The sequence below is a fragment of the Bubalus bubalis genome, chromosome 10, assembly GCF_019923935.1.
Source record: "Bubalus bubalis isolate 160015118507 breed Murrah chromosome 10, NDDB_SH_1, whole genome shotgun sequence".
Lineage (NCBI taxonomy): Eukaryota > Metazoa > Chordata > Mammalia > Artiodactyla > Bovidae > Bubalus > Bubalus bubalis.
Genome location: NC_059166.1, coordinates 44,245,624 through 44,268,990, shown reverse-complemented (window position 1 = coordinate 44,268,990; position 23,367 = coordinate 44,245,624). Strand labels below are relative to the sequence as shown.

General features: G+C 41.7%; 1 protein-coding gene across 3 annotated transcripts in view; it reads left to right on the top strand.

The window, feature by feature from the left end:
* BACH2 (BTB domain and CNC homolog 2) overlaps positions 1–23,367 on the top strand; it is a 391,493-nt gene that overhangs the window by 26,658 nt on the left and 341,468 nt on the right. The gene's annotated exons all lie outside the window — the stretch shown is intronic.

Genomic DNA, 23,367 nt, shown 5'->3' with positions numbered 1-23,367 from the left:
ACCATCCTTGGAGCTGGGAGAAATGTGAGCTGCCCTTGGGGGGTTTACAGTCTCCCTGGAAGGAAACCAGCATTTATTAATATACCTGACAAAGGGATGATCTTCTTCATCCTTTGAGAAAACCTTGTCAATGAGATAATAGAATAACATTTTCAAGAAAGAAGCTGAGGCGCAGAGGCGCAGGACCCGTGTAGCAGAGCCCTGAGGAAAGAGACAGGCCTCTGGCTCCAGATCCAGTGCTCTGCGCAGTGTGTGCGCTGCCTCTCGCACTTGGTCATTCAGAGAATAACTTGATTTAGGGACATCCAGAAAGTATTATGGAAATTCAGAGTCAAGGGCGACGAGTGCAGCTGGAGTAATGGAAGAAGACCCACTGGCTGGGTGGAAATTAGCCCTGAGCCCTAACCATGGGTAGCATTTGTATCCAACAGCCATGGAGGAGAAAGGGTCTCCCATCCAGTATAAGCTGAGTGAGGGCAGGGATGATCCCAGAGGGAGGAGGACATGTCTGTGTGGGCCATTCAGACGGGAGCCGTGAGAAGCTAGCACTGAAGGGGTGCTCACTGTGCGAGGCACTATTCCAGCCTCTCTACATCAATGAAGTAATCCTGCCCTCACAGCAGCCCTCTACGGCAGATGCTGTCAACTCTTTGAAGGATAATGGAGGTGGCACTGGGACTCAAAACCCAGCTGTCGGGCTCCAGAGCCTGAGCTCTGAACACTCTGCTCTACGTACCCCTCGTTACTAGGAGATGTGGATGGTGGGGAGGATTTTTTTTTTTTTTAACTTTTAATTTTGTACTGGGTTATAGTCAGTTAACAATGTTGTGATAGTTTCATATACATGTATGCATTCTCCCCCAGGGAGAATGTATCCAGCACCGCCACCGCCCCCCCTACATCCAGGCTGCCACATGATATCGAGCAGAGTTCCCTGTGCTATACTGTAGGTCTTTGCTGGTTGTCCATTTTAAATACAGCAGTGTGTACATGCCCATCCCAGGCTCCCTAACTATCCCTTCCCCTCTATCTTCCTGGTGGGGCGGTCTCTTGAATTGCTGGGGACAGTGATGGAAAGATCAAGATGGCAGGGGTGGTGATTGGGAGATCACAGTGACCGTATTGTGATGGTTGATTTGGGAAGAAAAGAAGAAGCATTTCCTCTGAGTCAAACAGGATCTGGTTGGCGCAAGTGTGTAGCAAGAGACAGAGGGGAGCTTTAACGAATCAGCAGGCCTGGAATGATTTGAACTGAAGACGTAAAGAAGGCTGTACAACTTGGAGACTGGGTGGCATTTCTGCTGTTGAAGAAACGAGTGAGATCAAGAGAGAGTCTCTTTTGAATGAGGCAATCGCACAAGGGGAAGAAATGAAGCCTTTTGAAAGGGTTAAACATGCAGTAGAGGCACTACATGCTAGACAAGTGGTTCACTGGAGGGCAGTTAAAAATCAGGGAGAGGAGTCCAAGGGAGGGGAGAGTGATGAAGCGGGGCTTCTGCACAAGGAGAGAATTGATATCCCTGGAAACAGATGATTTCTCAGCATGAGAAACCCAGGGCTTTGGGAAGTACCCTCAGTTTGGCAGAGGAAGGAGAGGAGCAGCAGTCAAGGAGGACACAGGGGAAGCAGCTAAGCTAGGGGAGAGAGGATAATAACAAGAGAAAATTTTAAAAGTTGCTGAGCAATGTTAGCTGTTGCAGAGAGGTCAAGGGGACAAAGAGTGAAAAGGGGCCAAATAGTTTGACAAAGGGGAAGGCCATCTACACTCTGTGCAGTAGGCTTGGTGGAAACCCAGGGGAGGGGAAATCCAGCTGGGCTAAGGACTTTGGAGGTCTTCAGCAGACCTCCTCTAAGAGCTAAATTTACAGGTTAGTTTAGCATCACTGCAGAGTGGGAGCTTTGTAAATAGCTCGGGGCTGCTTGAGACTGCTTTTTGTCACCTTGGTCAGTCTGGCCTAATCCGTCTTTCCGAACACCTAATAAATTTGGTGTTCCAATTCATTCGTTCACATAGCATAAGAGTTCTGATGGTGGAGGTGTTTAATTGATCACTGCCCACTGAAGTCATCATTTGGGTGCCAATTTGATACACTCTTAAAGCAGAGCAATTGAGGCAGAAGACTCTTCCTTGGGAACCATGCTTTAGAAGATCATCCAGCTGCCCACCGCCTGCCCCACTTCCCAGGGCCATTGACTCATCTATTTTTCAGTCTCTTTTGATGATACTGTTTGCTACAAGGAATCCAGATAGTGTCATAACACTACCATACTCAGGGTTTCTTTTCATTTTAGGGCTCCCTTATCATATAAAATTCAACTGATATGAAAATAACCCAATTGTTTTTCCTAACTTCTCAGATATCCTCAAGATCCCAAACTGTGTCATACATCTTCCAGAGGCTGTGTCCCCTTTGGTGACAGTCCAGGATTTCCCAGTTTCAGCACTACAGCTGTGAATTTTAAAGCATTTCATCCACCACCGTGGCATTCACAGTTATTTTTATTTACACTGCCAAGTTTGGAAATGCACCTCACTCTAGCATTAGTATAAATTTTTTTTAGGGAGGAGAGAATAAATTTGTATTTACAAGTGATCGTGGTTTTGTTATTTTAGCTTTTGGCTGGAAGCCTATTTGGTTCTTTCTTTTTCCAGCCAGTTTTTCTTGGTAACTACAACTTGGTGCATTCTGCTGTTAGAAAATATGTCTCCGTGTGGAAAACTCAGACTTAGGAGCATGTAAACGCTTTCTCTCCCACCCCTCCCCCACCCCTAGCGTAGATTACTGGTAAGTGAAACTTCAAAGAGTCAGCTCTGGAAAGTCAGACCCCACCGCCCACCCCTGCCGGCCCCTCGCTTCTCCTTCTTACTGCCTGTCTCTGTCATCATTAGCATCTTGACTCAGAAGCATGAGAGGGGAGAAAAATGAAAGTCAGGTCAACTTTGTTTCTTATCCACAGTTTTGGCAAAAGTTTATAATTGTCTTTGATTGAACTCTTGGTAGTTGGTTTTTGGAGTTGTCTGGGGTTTCATTTATTCTCCAGTTCTCCTAGTTTTCAGTAAGAAAAACTGAAATTTTAGTATAAATATAATCTAGAGTTCATTGTTTTTAATGAGAGAAACTGCTTAATCATTTACTTAGGTTAGAAATCTGATCACCCGAAAGTTTTCAGCAAATCAATTTGGTATCTTTTCATAAGTGTTTGATTATATTAGCATAGTCCTAATATGTTTAATACAATTTAATCTTTCATTATTAAAGCTCCTAAATATATTACTGTGCTTTATCATTATGAACATTGAAGAACTGTGCTTCATTAACCATTTTGTTTGAGTCATGGATGGATGATTTTATAAAATATAATAAAAATGAATTACTAGAAAAATGAAATTAAAAACATCTAAAATCATAAGATTTTAAAAAATTATTACATTCAACAGACATAAAATTAACTCTGGAAAACTGCTAAAAAGTCTCTGAACTCTCCTCCTTGTTTCTGGCTTTGGGGCTGGTCTACATAGATCCCACTTTAAGTCCCACTGGAATGGGATGGAATACAGACAGCTTAGGAGCTATATAAACTGAATCCCTCAACTTCAAGTCATACCCTCAAAGTAGGTTTTGATGGGACTGTCATATCCATATTTCTCACATTTGTATTTTTCATTCATTAAAGTCAAGTGCAGAGAAAAGAATCCTGTTTAAAGTTTTTCTATGTAAAAATATAGTTGCAGGACAATCACATTGAAAAGTTTATTGGCTTTCTTCCCAGTTCTCAGATTGTTTATTTTCCTTGCTCTGAATGTATGCATACATATATACAAACATATATATATATATGCATACATATATAAGATAATTTTTTCTCTGTAAAGATAAAATCATGAAGAATACTCTACAACTTATTTTTTGCTTACTATTGTGTTACAACATTTTTCCTTACCAATAATCATAGATCTGATGGCTCTTTTTAATATATCGGTGCACCATCAATTCGGTTCAGTCGCTCAGTCGTGTCCGACTCTTTGCGAGCCCAGAGGTGCACTAGTTGCACCATAGTTTCTTTAAATATTCCTCAGTTGATGGCATTCGGGGGCATCCTAGGTTGTTACCATTCCACAAAACACCGCAGTTAAAATTCTTGTGCGCATATTCTCACTTACCCACTTTGAAGGATAGATTTCTAAGAGCTGAGTCAGAGATGATGCCAGATGACATTCCAAAAAAGTTGCATCAAATGGAGAGTCTCACCAGGAAAATATGAAATACCTGGTTACCTCACTGCAGCTAGAGAGCTGGAATCTTCCAGGTTTCCCACTCTGGTGGATGAAGAGTGATTCTCTAGTTGTTTTCTTTGAATACCCTTGGTTGTCAGCGAGATTGTGCCTCTTTTTGTATGTTTAAGGGCCTGTTGGATTTTTCTTTTAAGTTTGGGACAGTGGGGGGACAGATTTCATTTTACTGGTCTTTGTAAGTACCAGTTTTTCTGTGTGTGGTGTACTCGGTGATTGGGGTTTATGTTTGGTTTCGTGGGATAGAGGAGATACAAAGATGAAAAAAATACAGTGTTGAATCTTGTTTTGTTTTGTTGAGTTGGCTTAGTTCTCATTTTCTTTCGCTAACATTTTTTTCTTCAAGATCAGCTTACTTACAGGAAATCCGTCTCTGTCTATTTGTGTGTAATGTAAAAAGAGCCCAGGGTGGGGCATCTTTATGGCTTGGCGTACTGTACATTGTTATTCAAGACTGCCCAAGGAGTGTGCATTCGCATATGTGTGTTTTTTTTAGTTGAAGTGAATTTACATAACATGAAATTAACCCTCTTAAAGTATACAATTTAGTGTGCAGCCATCACCTCAATCTAATTCCAAAACATTTTCATCACCCCAAAGGAATCCGCCTACCCATTAAAAAGTCACTCCCAAGACCCTCATTTTTCATCCCCTGGAAGCCACTAATCTGCTTCCTGCTTCTATGGATTTACCTTTTCTGGATGCTTCATATAAATGGGATCATACATATGATATGTGACTTTGAGGGGGTCTGGCGTTTTTAATTTAGCATAATGTTTTTGAGGTTCATCCACACTGTAGCATGTATCAGTATTTCAGTCCTTATGACTGGATAATATTCCATTGTATGCCACAAATATACCACAATTTGTTTATCCATTCATCAGCTGATAGACATTTGGGTAGTTTCCACCTTTGGCTGTTGTGAATAATTATACATGTAAATTTAGACCCCGAGTTAGTCATACAGAGGGAAGTATGAGGGACAAGCAGGAAGGCAGCTGAGAAGAGCCTTCCAGTGGGTCTTCTAGAGCTTTCCCTTCTCTCAGTGATCGGTCATTTATAGAATCTCTGGAAGGCTTAGTCAGCCTTGGAGTCAGATTGGCAGGTTGTTTTCACTAGGCTTTAAGCTCTGGGTTAAACCAGAATATAAAGCCACCCAGTGGATCACATCCTCTGGATTTAAAAAGAAACTTACTTTCAACCCTGGGGCATGGCTGTATATTTCCCCTCCTCCAGGCAATGGGTCTCTGTAGCCTCAGTGGGTACAGTGACCAGGAGGTAATATTTGTGGCAGTCCCTTCCATGGCCATGACCTCTGCCTCCAGTTTCTGGCTTGAAGCTTGAGGAATCTGGTGACCAGAGAGAGGGATTGTGCTCATGATGCGAAAGGGGGTTTGGTTCCCAGCTTAGCAATCTTGGCTATGTTCCTCCCAGTTTTCTCCTCTGTAAAATGGGGTTACTGATACGTGCTAGGGTTGTAGAGAGAGTTAGGTGAGATCATGTAGAATGAGCACTGTTACGGTGCCACGTGGTCATGCCTGATGCCTGTTCATTTCCCCTTCTCAGAGCCTCCCTGTTCTCTGCTGTCCCATGCCTCTAACATTACGTACCTCACAGTGTTGTACTAAGAACAACATGAGCACATATGCATGTTCCTAGCACCATGGCTGCCATGTAAGTAAACACTCAGTGTAAACAGATCGAAAGATACCTTACCTTGCAATCTGTATTTCTCATTGAGAAAACACCATCTAGTTGATTATAAGCTATCTAAACGCTTTAGGTGGTAAAGATTTCACCTGGGCTTATTGAGTTCTTATGAAGCTTTGTATTTATTATTACAGACATATTTGGCTAATTAAAAGACAACCATGTTCAGGAGAGATGGACAGTAGCCAAGATCTCGGTGTGTGAGTTAGAAGTTTAACATCATATTAGCACAAACATGAGAGAAAGTTTTGTTTGTAACATGTTGTTGCAACCTATCCCTCAAAAAAAGATCATGTGCAGAGTGTGAAATCAGCTCTCTAGAAGCTGACACTTCTGTCTGACCTTTGGAAACAGGCATTTAGTGCCCTGTTTTGAGTACAGTTTGGGTGTCATTATTTAGAAACCCTGACTTAGGACAAATGGAAAGTGATTTTGGGAAAAAAAAAAAATAGCTGCAGAGAGAAGAAACTGTCTTCTACCATGTTTCCTCTTGAAAGCATACTCTGTGAGGATGAAGGCAGTCATCCCAACATGCCTGTTGCGAGGACATGTTTCTTGGGACTTCCCTGGTGGTCCAGAGGTTAGGACTCCCCGCTTTCACTTCCCAGGGCTTGGGTTGGATCCTTGGTCAGGGAACTAAGATCCTATAAGCTGCTCAGTGAGGCCAAAAAAAAAAAAAAAAAGCCTTTTTTCCATCTATGCCAGTATAATTGAACAAGAAAGACTGTTCATGTTTTGTCAGATATGAAGTATGTTTTTAGTTCCAATCTTTTGTTTCTCTGACCAGATCTGTACTGATTAGAACAGTAAATTGCTCACGTAAGATTTGCACATAAATATCTAAAGAAGCATTTTAGACTCAGCTGAAGTTTTGAAAGCGTTTAAGAATATTTATAACACTTATCTTTTAAAATTAGGAGCTCTAACACACAGTTGTGTATTTGGCAAATTTGTCCCATGTGTGTGGGCTTTGGATTGAGCCCCAAACCCTCAGTGAACTCCCAGCCATATCCCAGGAGCCATAGGTAGATCCTGGAGGCAGGATGAGTAACCAGGAGCTCCCCGGGGGGTAGAAACCAGGAGACCCTGAGGCCCCAGCTTTCTGGGGACTTCCGGAGGGAAGTGCCTGGATTAGGGGTGCATTCATCCAGCCCTCCACCTCCGTCCTAGATGTCACAATCAGTCCCCTCCAACACGTGCAAACTGAACCGAAGTTGTGCTCATAGAAGACAGTTAAAGGTGTCTTCTGTTGTTTCTGACATCTCTTTAGCACAAGGTCCCCCAAATTTTAGGTTTGTGGTGCTAGAAAATGGATTTACAATATGAAAAACTGGTATTCATTAAGAAAAGTAATTTTTAAAAACTTTTTTCCTCTTTCTTTTGAAAAATTCACACCTAGAGGACAGATGAAAGAATAATATAAGGAACACTTCCTCTCCTCTTAAGTTTATGCTCACTGATCATTAACATTTGCTATTGTGTCTTTGTGTACATGAACTGGGGAAAGGGACTTCTTTCATAACTCAGTTGGTAAAGAATCTACCTGCAATGCAGGAGACCCAGGTTCAATTCCTGAGTTAGGAAGATCCCTTGGAGAAGGAAATGGCAACGCACTCCAGTATTCTTGCCTGGAGAATCCTATGGACAGAGGAGCCTGGCAGGCTACAGTCTATGGGGTTGCAAGTGTTGGACATGACTTAGCAACTAAACTACCACCACTACTGGGGAAAGGGGGTCATATTTTTTAAAGTTTCATTTGAAAGTAAGTCGTAGACCTTGTGACATTTTAACCCTAAACACTTCAGCATCATCTCTGAAGAATAATAACATTTCCCTCCATAACTACAACAGTATTGTCAAGTAACTCAGTTGAAAACTTCAGACAAAGGGCAAAGAGTAAAAAGGGCAGAGATTGAACAATGCTGAGATTGAATTTGAAAAGTGTAAGGAGGAGAAATAGAGGGAGATCATTCAAATTCCTGTTTGGTTTGCTCAAGGATAAATTTTGTATGTACCACTGAGTCACCCATAGATGCAGATTTTCCCTGAGTATTTATTTGAAGAGTTTCTCCTGGTACTCTGGAGCATTTTAGCCTGAATTAAAAGCTTTTCAAGGGCTTCCCTGGTGGCTTAGTGGTAAAGAATCCTTCTGCCAATGCAGGAAATCTGGGTTTGATCCCTGGGTTGGGAAGATCCCCTGGAGGAGGGCATAGCAACCTACTCCAGTATTCTTGCCTGGGAAATCCCATGGACAGATGAGCCTGGCAGGCCACAGTCCATGGGGTTGCAACAGTCAAACATGACTTAGCAACTGAACCACCACCACCATAAGCGTTTCAGCCTACAAATGCATTTCTTTAGTATCATCAATCTAAAACTTGAGAGGTCACATCTACTTGGACTTGGGTGGTTATGAGCAAATTTCCAAGGGGATTTGTTGGTGCCAATAATCTGTTGGATTGACAACATGGGATCGTCAGTTATTATAGTCCATGATGGTTATTAATGGACAAGAGGAGGAAACATGGTAGTCCTTTCCTGACATTTCATTTAGGTTTGTCTAAAAGCTAATATACTAGCATGCTGTTTTGAGAAATCATTTTACTAGCTTGGCAAATGGAGAAGGCAATGGCACCCCACTCCATTACTCTTGCCTGGAAAGTCCCATGGATGGAGGAGCCTGATAGGCTGCAGTCCATGGGGTCGCTAAGAGTTGGACACAACTGAGCGACTTCACTTTCACTTTTCACTTTCATGCATTGGAGAAGAAAATGGCAACCCACTCCAGTATTCTTGCCTGGAAAATCCCAGGGAAGGGGGAACCTGGTGAGCTGCCGTCTATGGGGTCGCACAGAGTTGGACACGACTGAAGCAACTTAGCAGCAGCAGCAGCAGCTTGGCAAAATATTAAGTTTGATGTCATCCCAGACTTTTTGCAGAATTTCAGTCTCAGGTTTCAGTTCCAGGTAAAACACTACTCTTTTAAAGCTGAATAGCAGTAACTAAGTCAAGTGGTTGCTATATATTGTATAAGCATCAGTGATTTGTGTATTTTAGAACAAAGGTACACATTTTCTTGATACCATTAGCTCAGAGACCATTAAATAAATTAAAAGCTTTCTTTGGACTCTGTCCCTGAAAACATCCATCTTTGGCAGGATTTAATATGTTACAAGAACTATGTTTGGGGATTTATTTTTCAAAGTTTAAAAAAGGTATTCACTAAGCTTTGGGATGGGAACCGTGTTGAGTTGTCTCTGTGGGTAAGTACACCATGCATCATCGTGTCAGGTAGGAGAAAAAAATGTGTTTCCTTTAACAGCAGATACGTCACAGAGTTGTTTGACCCATGATTTTTCATAAAAAGGTCCATTTTCCGTAAACCCTTGTGTTTACCCAGTACGCTGAATGTGCTAACGCCTCCCAGTGATCAGGCAGGAGGGAGCTATATCCCAGAGAGTTTGAAACTGTGTGTTTTATCTTTCATTCCCTTTTTCTTTTTACTCTTTTAGTATTCAGTGGCCATGGAGATTTCTAATTTTAAGTGCCTATTTACATATCAAATTTACAAGCTATAACTTTTAGGATAATTTTTGTACTACGTTCTGTGAGCAAATTACAACAGCGTTTAATGCAAAATGCACGTGTGGTTCCTTGTGTTTCAAAGCCACGCTTTTCTTTGCCTCATTTAACTGTCTTCTGTTTCCAATTTGTGTGAGAAAGTCCCGTGTGAAATGTGAACCCTGGTTTATACAATTACTGAGAATGAATGCATGTCCCTTGGGATAAAAGCCCTTGAGCTATCTTTACAGTGATCTTATGTAGAATATTTGAGTCTTTCTCCTCTAATGCCAAGTGCTCACTTTTCACATGTAAATTAAAGATGGCACTACTTGAACTTGGCCACCAGTGCGTGCCTATAATGTTGATCAGTGTTGTCATGATTTTGGGCCACTCTGAGAATTTTGTTTTAAATTTTATCAGGCCCAGCTTAAGAAGGAGGATTGCATTTGCTCAGCATTCATTCTTTCTATCAGTAAGCATTCATTAAGTGCCTACTCTGTGTCAATGCTGTTCAAAAAGGAACAGGATAATATTGCCATCCTGGAATCGCACGATAGGTGCCATGACCAGTACTAACTGTAGAAGAGCCACTTGAATGGGCCACTTGAATGGGGGTGTGAGGATGAGAAGGGGTTGGGTTAATCAGTAAAGACATCTGTGAACAAATGAATCCCACACTGAATATTGAAAGAACATGTAGTACATTACCTCAGTTAGACAAGGGCAGTGGAAGGAGCATTCAAGGCAAACGGTTTGTATAAACTTTTAGCTGCATAGAACACATACCACCTTCTGTGAATTTCAGATAGTTCAGTATGACTAGAGCTTGGCAACATGGAGGAAGATCAGGCTCAAACGTAAATGGGAGCCTAACTGTGAAGGATCTTATGTACTATTCTAAGGAGATGGACCTTTGTCCTGTAGACAGTGAGGAACCACTTCTGAAATTTCAATGAAGAATTTTCTTGATTACATTTGTGCTTTAGAAATATTGCCTTACAACTATGTGGAGATGTGACTATGGGAATGGATTCAGAGGTTCTAGGATCAGTTCCTATGTTCCTATAGTAGTCCATGCGAAGAGTGAGGGAACAGTGGGGGTGGGGATGGGGATTAGGAGCTGATGGTGCCAAGAGTCAGCTTCCCTGGTAGCTCAGCTGGTAAAGAATCTGCCTGCAATGCAGGAGACCCCGGTTCAATTTCTGGGTCAGGAAGATCCCCTGGAGAAGGGACAGGCTACCTACTCCAGTATTCTTGGGCCTCCCTGGTGGCTCAGACAGTAAAGAATCCCCCTGCAATGCAGGCAACCTGGGTTTGATCCCTGGGTTGGGAAGATCCCCTGGAGGAGGGCATGGCAACCCACTCCAGTATTCTTGCCTGGAGAATCCTATAGACAGAGGAACCTGGCGGGCTATAGTCCATGGGGGTGGCAAAGAATTGGATATGACTGAGCAACCAAGCACAGCACAGCCTGGAGAGAGAGGAAGTAACTGAGGACAACTCCCAGGTTTCAGTGACTGCATGGGAGATGTCATCAGTGTAGGGGTGTTTGGTTAAGTCATGAGACCGGGGTAGGGTTGAGATTAATGTGAGAGGCAGAACAGAGAGAACCAATGATAGAAGCCCTGGGAGGTGGATATTTCAGGAGGAGGCCAATAAAAAGAAGCCTTAGAAAGAATGGTCTGCCAGAGGAGGAAAACTTAAAGATAGCATGTCCTAGAACCCAAGGCTAGAAGGAAGAGTTATCCTTCTGTGTCTAGAAGGAAGGAGTTATCAATAGTGTTAAGCATTTCAGAGAGGTTGGCAAGGGTTCCAGGATATTTCAACTTGTAGGTTTGTGTGATCCTAGTGCGAGAAGTTGTGGTGTAGTACAACATAAGAAATAAATAGTCCACTCGTACCACTCTTGCAAGAAGATGAGATGGGAAGGGAAGGAAAGAAAGAGGGTCAATGAGCATTTTTAGATCTTAGTTTTTAATAACCAAGACATGGAAGCAGCCTAAGTGTCCACTGACAGATGAGTGGATAAAGAAGATATGATGTATGTATGTATACAGTAGAATATTATTTAGGCATAAAAAGAATGAAATAATGCTATTTGCAACAACATGGATGGATTTAAGAGATTATCATAGTAAGTGGGGTAAATCAGAGAGAGAGAAATATCATATGATACCACTTATATGTGGAACCTAAAAAATATGATACAAATGGGGACTTCCCTGTGGTCCAGTGGTTGAGAATCTGCCTGCTGATGCAGGGGACATGGGTTCGATCCCTGATCTGAAAAGATCCCATGTGCTACACAGCAACTAAGCCATTGCCACAACTATTGAAGCCCATGTACCCTAGAGCCTGTGCTCTGCAGCAGCAGAAGCCACCACAATGAGAAGCCCTTCTACTGCAGCAAAGACTCAGCAACAAAAAGTAAATAAATAGTTAATTTAAAAAATGATGCAAGTGAACTTATTTACAAAACAAAAGTAGTCTCACAGATATAGAAAACAAATGCACAGTTACCAAAAGGGAAGGTGGGGGAGGGATAAATTTGGGATTAACAGATAATCTGAAAAAGGTGGTCCGTCTGGTCAAGGCTATGGTTTTTCCAGTGGTCATGTATGGATGTGAGAGTTGGACTGTGAAGAGGGCTGAGCACTGAAGAATTGATGGTTTTCAACTGTGGTGTTGGAGAAGACGCTTGACAGTCCCTTGGACTGCAAGGAGATCCAACCAGTCCATTCTCAGGAGATCAGCCCTGGGATTTCTTTGGAAGGAATGATGCTAAAGCTGAAACTCCAGTACTTTGGCCACCTCATGTGAAGAGTTGACTCATTGGAAAAGACTCTGATGCTTGGAAGGATTGGGGGCAGGAGGAGAAGGGAACGACAGAGGATGAGATGGCTGGATGGCATCACTGACTCGATGGATGTGAGTCTGAGTGAACTCCGGGAGTTGGTGATGGACAGGGAGGCCTGGCATGCTGCAATTCATGGGGTCGCAAAGAGTCAGACACGACTGAGCGACTGAACTGAACTGAATAGTAAAGAATCCGCCTGCCAGTGCAGGAGATGCAAGAGACCCTGGTTCAATCTCTGGGTGAGGAAGATCCCCTGGAGAAGGAAATGACACCCCACTCTGGTATTCTTGCCTGGAAAATCCCACGGACAGGGGAGCCTGGCGGGCTATAGTCCATGGGATCACAAAGTGGTCGGACATGACTGAACTACTGAGCACACTGGAAAAGAATAGGTGTATATATATATATATGTATGACTGAAGCACTTTGCTGTATACCTGGAACATTATAAACCAGCTATACTTCAATAAAATTTTTTTTTAACTTAGTTTTTAAGTTTGAAAATCTTAAGCATGTTCACATGCTAGAGTAGATAGAATCCAGAAGAGAGAAAGAGGAAGGAGACAATTAATGGAATGATGTCTCTTAAGAAGATCTGAGGACATATTAGCTGGAATGTATGGAGAGATTAGCTTTGGATTGCAGAAGGAACAACTCTACTTAAAAGACAGGAGCAGAAGAGGAAAGGTACGTGTGCGTTTGGGTAAGTGGAAGGAGGCAAGGGAAGGTAGGACTTGAAATTTGAAAGTTTGAGGAATGTGGTGTCCATAACCATGAGATGTTTATATCTGCATCTGGAGCATAAAGTGGCTGACTGCCCACTTGGTGCCTCTCTGGGGCCACTTCTGCATTGACTCTAGGACCACCCTGAGCCCCTGGGCTCCTCCCCATCAAAGACATGAAGGTTCCCATTGTAGCCTCATTCCTTTGGGATGCAAGATTTTTTCAGTGGGTCATGTTGGCTTAAGAACTCACATTCGCTTAACCAGACCTTTCTTGGAACTGTGCTGCAGCCTGAGACTTCCTGTTCATCCCTCCTTCCTTCCCTCTCACTGTCCACATTGAGGTCCGAAGGACCTCTCACCTTCTCTTGCTCCCTCCCCCCAGCAGATCTTCTGTGTTTCTAATGCTGTCTTGGTTCCTACTTCTCAGTAGACCCTAACTAAGGCAAAAGCATGCTCACAATTTGGGTATTGTTAAGATAAAGTTCGCTGCTTGTAAAGATAACCCCCCAAATCTCAAAGTCCATAATGGGTGTTAATAAGTGGCATAATGGGTGTTAATAAGTGGCATTCCTCCTAGTTGTCCTTCAGAAATCCAGATTACTTTTATTTTTTAGTTTCTCCATTTCCAATGCATGGCTTCCACAATTATTGGGAGTTTTACATCACATCAAGAAAGGAGGAAAGAACATAAGAGGATCACACATGGGAGATTTTTATGGACCAGGCCTGTAAATTAGCATCATCACTTTTGCTCACATTTCATTGGTAGATCTCAGTCACATGTCACCACCTAACTGCATGGGAGGCTGAGAATGTGACATTACCTGGCTGTGTGCCAGGAAATATAATATTTCATAAAATAGCCCCTCTAGGAAACAAGATTAGAAGGTGATGGCACCCCACTCCAGTACTCTTGCCTGGAAATCCCATGGACGGAGGAGCCTGGTGGGCTGCAGTCCATGGGGTCACTAACAGTCGGGCCCGACTGAGCGACTTCACTTTCACTTTTCACTTTCATGCTTTGGAGAAGGAACTGGCAACCCACTCCAGTGTTCTTGTCTGGAGTATCCCAGGGACAGGGGAGCCTGGTGGGCTGCCGTCTATGGGGTCGCACAGAGTCAGACACGACTGAAGTGACTTAGCAGCAGCAGCAGCAGCAGGAAACAGGAGGACCAGCTGAGTAAGGGGACCTGATGCTGTGAAGCTCAGATGTATACCAAATCCCACAATTACATGATTTTTTTTTCCTAGCAACTTCAACATTCAGTGACCTGTGGAAAAACAGAGAAAGCAGGTAGATGACCTAATTCAGTGTTTAGAGGTTCTCTTATTTCAAAACTGAGCAGCTTTTAAAAGAATCATGAAGCAAGTTTCCATTGGTAAATGTGTTTGCAAAGTCTCAGTACTTTTTGGATTGATTGGGAGAAAGTCCTGGTCACAACATTCGTCCCTCTGTGGGTTCTTGGTTGTGGTCTGAGACCTGGACAGCTGGCCAGGATCTTCCTCGTCCTTCTTGCTTCATGCTTGTCCCTTCTGAGGCTGAGCCCTCAGTCAGAGAGTATAACTTACAGGGAGAGGAAGATCATTTTTCAAAGTCTTATTGATCCTTCAGGTGAAACATGTATCCTGAGTCCTTCTCCATTGTGACTGCATGAACCTTGCTTTTGGCCGGCATTCTCCCTTACCTGCTTTTCTGGTGTATGTAGTACTCCTTTGCTTGTTTTGCTTTTGAAAATTTTGTTTATTGTGTTTTCCCTTTGGAAGTTTTCTCTCTTCTCCATGTCTTTTCGATTCCCTTTAATCTTTGCTAGTCGGAATCCTAGACATCCTGCCTTCTCAGGGCCAAGTCACGTGACACCTTTTCCACTGCTGCTGCTGCTGCTGCTGCTGCTAAGTCGCTTCAGTCATGTCCGACTCTGTGCGACCCCATAGATGGCAGCCCACTAGGCTCCCCTGTCCCTGGGATTCTCCAGACAAGAACACTGGAGTGGGTTGCCAGTTCCTTCTCCAAAGCATGAAAGTGAAAAGTGAAAGTGAAGTCGCTTAGTCATGTCCGACTCTTAGTGACCCCATGAACTGCAGCCCACCAGGCTCCTCTGTCCATGGGATTTTCCAGGCAAGAGTACTGGAGTGGGTTGCCATTGCCTTCTCCACCTCTTCCACTGTTTCTCCCCATTTACCACAACTGAGCCCTACTTTTCTCCTTGGCCCCTCTTGGGTCTTAGTTTCATCATTTAACTACCAGTTGGATGCTTTGGCAAGTAGACACTTGTATATGAGCCTTTGATCCACTAGACTGAAAACTCATGGATGTTGGGTGTGCATTTGTAGTACTCCCTACCCCTAGCACTGTGTCTTGCACAAAGTAAAATTTTAATAAATAATTGTTGAATGGAAATGAATAAATCTGGCTGACACTGGAGAGGCAACAGCAGACAGATAATGAGGTTGAGTTGGGAACATCAGTCTTGTGTGGCCACATATCACTTGAAGAATATAAAGTATTAAAAAAAAAAAAACAACAAACCCAAACATTTCAAATAGTGTGTTAGAAGAGAGGGAATGGTATATAGTAATTTTGTGCCTCTCTAACAATGCTAGGGATTCTGTTTCTATTATATACAGGGGCTATACAAGGGGTCATATTATGGTTCTGAATTTTGTGGAGGCAGTTCCCACCCATCTGTTGTTGAGAAAGTCAGTCAATTGATTGGGAACCAACTATTTTTTAACAATCTTGACTTACTTTGGAAAGTTCATGGAGGCAAATAAAGATTTTGGTTGGCTGTAGGGAATCTAAGGTATATGAATGCTCAGTTGGATAGGTTTTTTCTTTTTTTACTTAAGATCTGTGCAATTTATTCTACATAATTTGCATCTTACTTTAAATTTTTTTGCAAAACTTCAGTAAGTTATGGTGATTCTAAAAAACTCTTAATTAGTAAGGTCATGCAATAACACCCAGATTTTAAAATTTTCTTTGAAGGGAAGATTACCTTAGAAAGAGGTCCATGTTAAAATGTTTGGAGAAAAAATGTAAATGGAAGATTATTAATGTTTTTATTAAAAAAACTGTATGTACACCTATGTGTGGGTTTAGAGGCAAATGCAAAATAAATTTCTGGAAGGAGAACAAGTTGTTTACAATGGTTACCTTTGAATAAATGGGGGACTTTTCACTTTCTTTTATTTTAAAATATATTTATGTACTGGCTGCATCGGGTCTAGGAAGATAGTTTAGAGTTTGAAACATTAAAGCTCCTCAGGCCTTTTAAAATGTAGTCAAATACTTGTAAGCAGAAGATAATGAGTTGACAGAAGACCTCTTTATACAGCTAGAATATATCAAGCTGCTAGTCCTTTGCTGTAAATCCCCTAGCATGTTGGGGTTTTTTTTTGGTACTGGATTTTATTGCTTTTGTAGTTGCAGTTGGTTTGTTGTAGGATTAAAGTCCAAGAAAAAAAAAAGTTTTAAATATAAGGTACATACTTTAAATATAAGATACAGACAGTATAAGTGATGTACCCTTTTTTGGCTATAAGTCTTTTTTTTTTTTTTTTCCCTTATAGCCAAACGTATTGCAAATTCAAAGATGGAGAGCAGGCAATTAAAATCTGGCCTGAAATCCCCCCTTGTTGACTAAGTTTGCAGGGTGTCACACCATTGGGTGACCCAGGCCTTACACACAGCAGGTTATTTTATCACCACTTATTTTATTAGCATAATTTAATATATTGATTTCTTAATGTTTGGCAAATAGTGTCAAGTAGTTTTGAAAAGATCCAGGAAGACACACAGTTATTTTTTCTCGAATCAGTTATACTCTATTTAATTGAGCCTTTCTGTAGAGAGCATTTACCAACTATCTGCCAAGCTCTGTGCTCAATATTGAGATTATAGTCTATTGATTTGCTTCTCTCTCTGTATTTCTCTAATAATTCTTATCTTTGGGGTTTTGTTCCTGGCTCTAGGGTCTCTTACGTTAAGCATTTTTATCTGATTGTGATTTGTTGCTAAAGTGCCTGCATTTAAATTTTTATAAATGGATATAGATATTTTGAAAGCAATTTTTTTCAGGATGCCAAAAAGTAAGAAAGAATTAAATATACATCCTATTACTATGTACAAATGGTCTTTTGGAATAAGAATTATTTGTATGTTGAAAGCAACTTGTGCAGTGATAGCTTTTAAAAAATTGTTCAGCAATGATGTTTTCATTTAATTCTGTGTATATATTGTGTTGGACCACAAAAGTCCTTTAGGGTGACTGAGGCTTCTGTGTGGCCAATTTAGGTCAAATATGAAATATATGGTGTAGCTACTGCTGTGTTTCCTCTTTCCAGTACACTTGGACTTGTCCATGAGATGTATTAAAAATTGTTATTTTGGCTTGGGTTGCCCTTTCTTTCATTAGATTGGCTAGAAAAGAAGAACTCTGCAATCCATGATGAAGAAAATCTGTTAATGCAGCCCCAGGCTAGCTCTTGGTGTTTGATTCATGAAGAGTGTAGCATTCTCCCCCATGTAATTACCAGTTGTGCAAGTGGGCAGGAAGTTCAGTGTCTTCAGGTTCAGCACCATCAGATGCAGATGCTTCCTTTAAGGGATCCTCATTTTTTTTTTTCCCTCTTTTTTAAAATAAATTTTTATCTCATATTGGAATGTATTTGATTTACAGTGTTGTGTTAGTTTCAGGTGTACAGCAGAGTGACTAGTTTTACACGTATATATATCCTTTTCCATTATGATTTATCCCAGGAGACTGGACATAGATCCCAGTGCTATACATAGGACCTTGTTGTTGACCATTCTAAATGTTATAGTTTTGCATTTACCAACCTCAAATTACAAATAAGGGATCCTAATAGCTATAATATGCTACAAAAGGGATCCTATGTTGCAAATAAAGCTAACAGTTCTCATGGCAGATCTTCAGTTATTTGAATAAAGACAACACCATGACCTCTGTAAGTCTTCTTTTTCCAAGCTATTCATGCTAAATTCTCTGTCAGTCAGTTCAGTTCAGTCACTCAGTCATGTCCAACTCTTTGCGATCCCATGGACTACAGCACGCCAGGCTTCCCTGTCCATCACCAACTCCTGGAGCTTGTTCAAACTCATGTCCATCGAGTCAGTGATGCTATCCAACCATCTCATCCTCTGTCGTTCCCTTCTCCTCCTGCCCTCTATCTTTCCTAGCATCAGGGTCTTTTCCACTGAGTCAGTTCTTCACATTGGGGCCAAAGTATTGGAGTTTCAGCTTCAGCATCAGTCCATTCTCTTTAGTATTCCTCAGATGGAGTTCATTCACCATTCTGATCTTTCCTCCTCTTCGGTCTTCGGTTTATGAGAAGGTGCCTTAAAATGTAGTGGGAAAAATTTAAAGCCATTCTCCATGAGTAGTTTGACTAGAGCCAAGTATGATGAGACTTGGACTTCTCTGGTCTAAGAACAGTGTCTTATTCATGCAGCCAAAGAGACATTTTGGCAGCCTGGTCACACTGCCTCTGTTGAATCAGGAAGCTGCCACCTCTACGGATCAACTAGGCAGAACTTCACATTGGAGCCTCCGTCAACTTGACTGTATTCATTTGGGCTCATTTCTGATCTTATAGGAACTTTAAGAATCTTGTTTCTGGCATCCCTAGTGTTCTATTTTCAAACCAATAGGTCTTCTGGATCTTTGTGATTCATCAGCGATTGGTGAAATGAGCCAAATTGGCAAAAAACAAGTCATCCTCTGTCCAGGGTGATATATCCATTGACTTTTGCTTTAGATAGAGTTTTATTGTCTGTGCCTGGGGAATTTGAATGATAAAGCAGGAAGAAGGCATGCTTTCTAGTCGTTCCAAATTTTACTCTTAAGGAAAGAGAGATGTGTTTTAAAAAGCTAAGTAGAAAATTTAGATTTTATTAGCATGGTCTCATACATTTTAGGAGACCTAAAAGTGTCAGAGGAAACAAAATGGTTTACACCGAAGCCTGGTTATGACTTTCCCCTTGGGCTCATAGGTGTGGGATGTGGGATACTTGTGGTTTGCCCAGGACTGTCCCAGTTCACACCTGTGTTCTGGATTAATTGACAACATCCCCTTTCACTCTTGAAAATGTCCCCTTTAGACAATACAATTGTGTATTCACTCTAAAGCTCTGCCTCCACTTTAAAAAAAAAAAAATATATATATATATATATATATATATATATATGATGTTTTTTAACTGCCTCTCTTTGGTTTGGGCCAGAGACCTCATGTTCCAAGGAATTTTGATTATGGAAGGTGATGTTATAAAATCTTCATCCGGTTTGGCTGCAGGGAAAAGGCTGTCTGGCACCAAGCTGTATTAATCTTTATGTTATTAAATAAGCATAACTGGAAATCTGAAAATCAGTGCTTCACATTATGTGGGCTTTAAAATCCTGTGGTGGTGATGTTTGTTTAGGTCAGCTACTCCTGCTCTGTTACAACATAATGCTTCTTACACCAACTTCTTACAAGTTGGAAATTTGATGCTTAGCACGAAGCATTTGAACAGAGTAGAGTCTAAATAAATTATTGCCTTTCTTCCCTCCTTCCCCCTTTCTTCCTTGTTTCTGTCCTGAAATCTATGGATCGTACTGGAAAAACAGGTCAGAGGGCATATCTCCTGTCACATAACGTTACCTTTCTGTAGCAGCTGATTTATTCTCTGTGTCCTCAGGTTAACCTGAACAACACCTATAAACTGTAGAACAAAATAACTCTCCATTAAAATCCTAACAATTGTTACGAAGGCTCCTGCCTGGGGAGCTTTTTCTCACTGCTGTGAGGTATGTTGCGAGAAGGGGAAAGTCGCATCTTCATTAGTTACCCATGACTTGATCCAGGTGTCACCTTCTAAGTTAGGAAGAGAGGGGGCAACCTCACACCAAGTGCCCTGGTGACACATTTGGTTTTTAAGGGAGCAAAATTCTGAAACTGAAAGGATTTTCTTTTTTTATTCGACTAGCAAAATCATGTTGATTAAGTCAAGCAGGTGCTGGGTATGTGCTAAACTAGTTGATGGTTTTCAGAGTACTGAAGGGCTATTTTTAAGTGTTTCTATATTATTCTCAGCCAAGCTGCTGGATGAAAAGTACAAAGGGCTAAAAATATTTATGGTTTCAGTATTGTCTGTTTTAAAAGAAACCATCCTGTGTGATTTTTTTTCCATTAGTAGGAAAAGCATATTATGGCTTAGAGACAAATGGTCACAAGCAGTTGGTCCAGCACATAGGTTTTCAGGTAAAATAAAATATGATGTCTAAGTCTGTGATAGCTTTCCATCCAAGGAACAAGCGTCTTTTAATTTCATGGCTGCAGTCAGTGTCCACAGTGATTTTGGAGTCCAAGAAAATAAAACCTCTCACTGCTTCCACTTTTTCCCCATCTATTTGACATGAAGTGATGGGACCAGATACCATGATCTTAGTTTTTTAACACTGACTACATGTATTGTTGACCTTTTGAGAATTTGTTGTAGTTTTTCCATTGTGGTAAAAAGCACACAATATCAAATGTACCCTCTTAATCGTTCTGTAAGTGTGTAATTCAGTAGTGTTAACTATGTTTACACTGTTGTGTAAAGGAACTCTAGAACTTTTTCATCTTGAAAAACTGAAGCGTTTAGTATTTTTTTGAAAGTTCATTTTCCTTCACAATCAGTTCTATAGCTCTGTGGATGTAGCATGAGAATTCAGGCTCCATCAGGGTAGGCGTTTAGGTTATTCTGTTCACTATTGTCTTCCAAGTGCTGAATCCCCATGCCTGGCCCAGAGCAGGGGCTCAATTAACATTTGCCTAATTAGAATGAATGGATGGATAGAAGGAGAGAGGGAAGGAGGGACAGGGAACATTGAGGCTTCATTCAATATACTAGATGTGTTTTTGAAAAATTATCTCTTAAACAATAAACCCATTTTTATAAGTGATCTTTAATACATATGGAAAACTGACTCCTTTCACAAGGAAATAATTTTTAACAACAAATAACTACTTCTTAACTATTTATAAATTCTGACTTGGGTAGGTCAGCTTTTCTTAAACTGGAAAAGAAAAGTGTACTGAATGGAGACATGGCAAAATAAAAGAGGATTTAATTAAATGATTTGTCTAAAATTTGACCAAGATTCACTTTTAAGTGCAAACTTTTTTTCTTTTTTTACTTTCATTCAGAACTGGCTGTCAGACCTACTTTTTCCTTAGGCATTTGTGAATCATCTTGTTCTTTCTTTTAGAAATAAAAGTTTAGGTCTCGACCAGTTATTTACCAAAACTGGTGGAACACTCCCTTTCCACTGAGAGTGTGCATCACCTCTTTATGCATCTTTTGAAAGCATGTCAGCTGAACATTGTCTAGAAATGGCCCAAACTCTGTGGGTGGGAAGAAAGGAAGGAAGAACATGTCTGTCACCTAGAACCTGCCACCTATGGAATAAATTATAGTCTTCATCTTTTTTGTTGATAGTTTATTTCCTTCTGGGTGAAAACAGTGTTACTTTTTATTGCGCAACCTTATATTTTGTTTTTATAACATATTAAAAACTTCCAAGGGCTGCCAGGTGGCTCAGTGGTAAAAGAATCTACCTGCCAATGCAGGAGACAAAGGTTTGATCCCTGGGTTGGGAAGATCCGTGGAGAAGGGAATGGCAACCCACTCCAGGATTCTTGCTTGGGGAATCCCACGGACAGAGGAGCCTGGCGGGCTACAGTCTTTTGTAGGGTCCCAAAAGTTGGGCAGGACTTAGCAACTAAACAACAACAACAAAATGTTCCAATGAGCATTTTATTTTGTATTGAAGGATGGATCTAGAAAGTGGGCACAAAATGTGCCTTACACAGTGGTTCACTGCATTCTCCCAGGGAGAGGGGACCCGCACTGCCACAGACTTTGCAGTCCTGGGAGGAAGATGATGAAAAGCCGTATCACCTGCCCAGAATTTTTGGGGGTCCCATCCCAACACAGTGCCTGTATGTAACCAGGAGCAAGTGTACATCTTTCCTTTCAGCTGACAGTTGACAAACCTTCACTGTTTCTGTGAGCTTCCCAAGTGGGTCAGCTGTAAGAATCCACCTGCCAGTAAAGGAGACCAGGGTTCAATTCCTGGGTTGGGAAGATGCCCTGGAGGAGGAAATGGCTACACACTCCAGTATTCTTCTCTGGAAAATCCCGTGGACAGAGGAGCCTGGTGGGCTACAGTCCATGGGGTTGCAAAGAGTTGGACATGACTGAGCAACTGAGCACATTCGCACTCTGTTCCCATGGCAGAGACAGTCATCCATCTTCCAAAAGGTGGCATCTTGAGTCATTTCCATTGTGATTCTGACCTGTTTTCTGAAAAGTGACACAGGAAAATGATCTTACCTCATCATTCTTTCCCAGGCCGCAAAACAGAGCTTACCTCTGAAACAGAGATCATAAAATTCTGAGAGGTCTCCGTTGTTTCTCTAAATGGTTCCTATTTTTGTATCTGAATTCTCTGATAGCAGGAGAGTCTCTAAAATCTTGCCTGTTGTTTTAATTCCCTCTTGATTCCGCACCTAAAGACAGACAGAAACTGAATCAAAGGCAGTTCCCTGGTCTGGACTCTGAGGACAGGATACTACTCGTGAAGCAGTCAGCGCATCCTACCCCTAGCCTGCCCTCCCACAGCTCCCCGCCACCCAGAGAGTCCAGCCTCCACATCTGTGCAGTTCTGCTGACCTGGCCCCCACAGGACACTCCAGTCGCATCAGGGTGTTTTCCCTTCATTGACCTCTTATTTACCTCTCTGACCAGAGGCCACTGGTCTTCCTCATGGCTGCTCCTTCTCCTGAAGTGCCACCCCAGCCCCCACCAGCTTTTCATTTTTCTAACTCTGGCTCATCCTTCAGTCTCATCTTAATACTTCCTCCAATAAGCCTTCCCTGATTCCCACCCTTAAGGAGCACCCCCATCAGTTGTCTATACTTTCCCTCCTCCTATCTTTCTTAGCCTTTATTAGAATTTTAATTACTCATTTACATCTGGATTTGTTTATTTGATGGTTTTCCCTCCCATTCGACAAAAAGCCCCATCACAGACCACAGCTGTCTGATCTTTGTAACATCCAGTTAGCCCACTTTGAAGCAGAAGGTGGTGGTGGTGATTTAGTCGCTAAGTTGTATCCGACTCTTGCAACTCCATGGACTGTTGCCCACCAGGCCCCTCTGTCCATGGG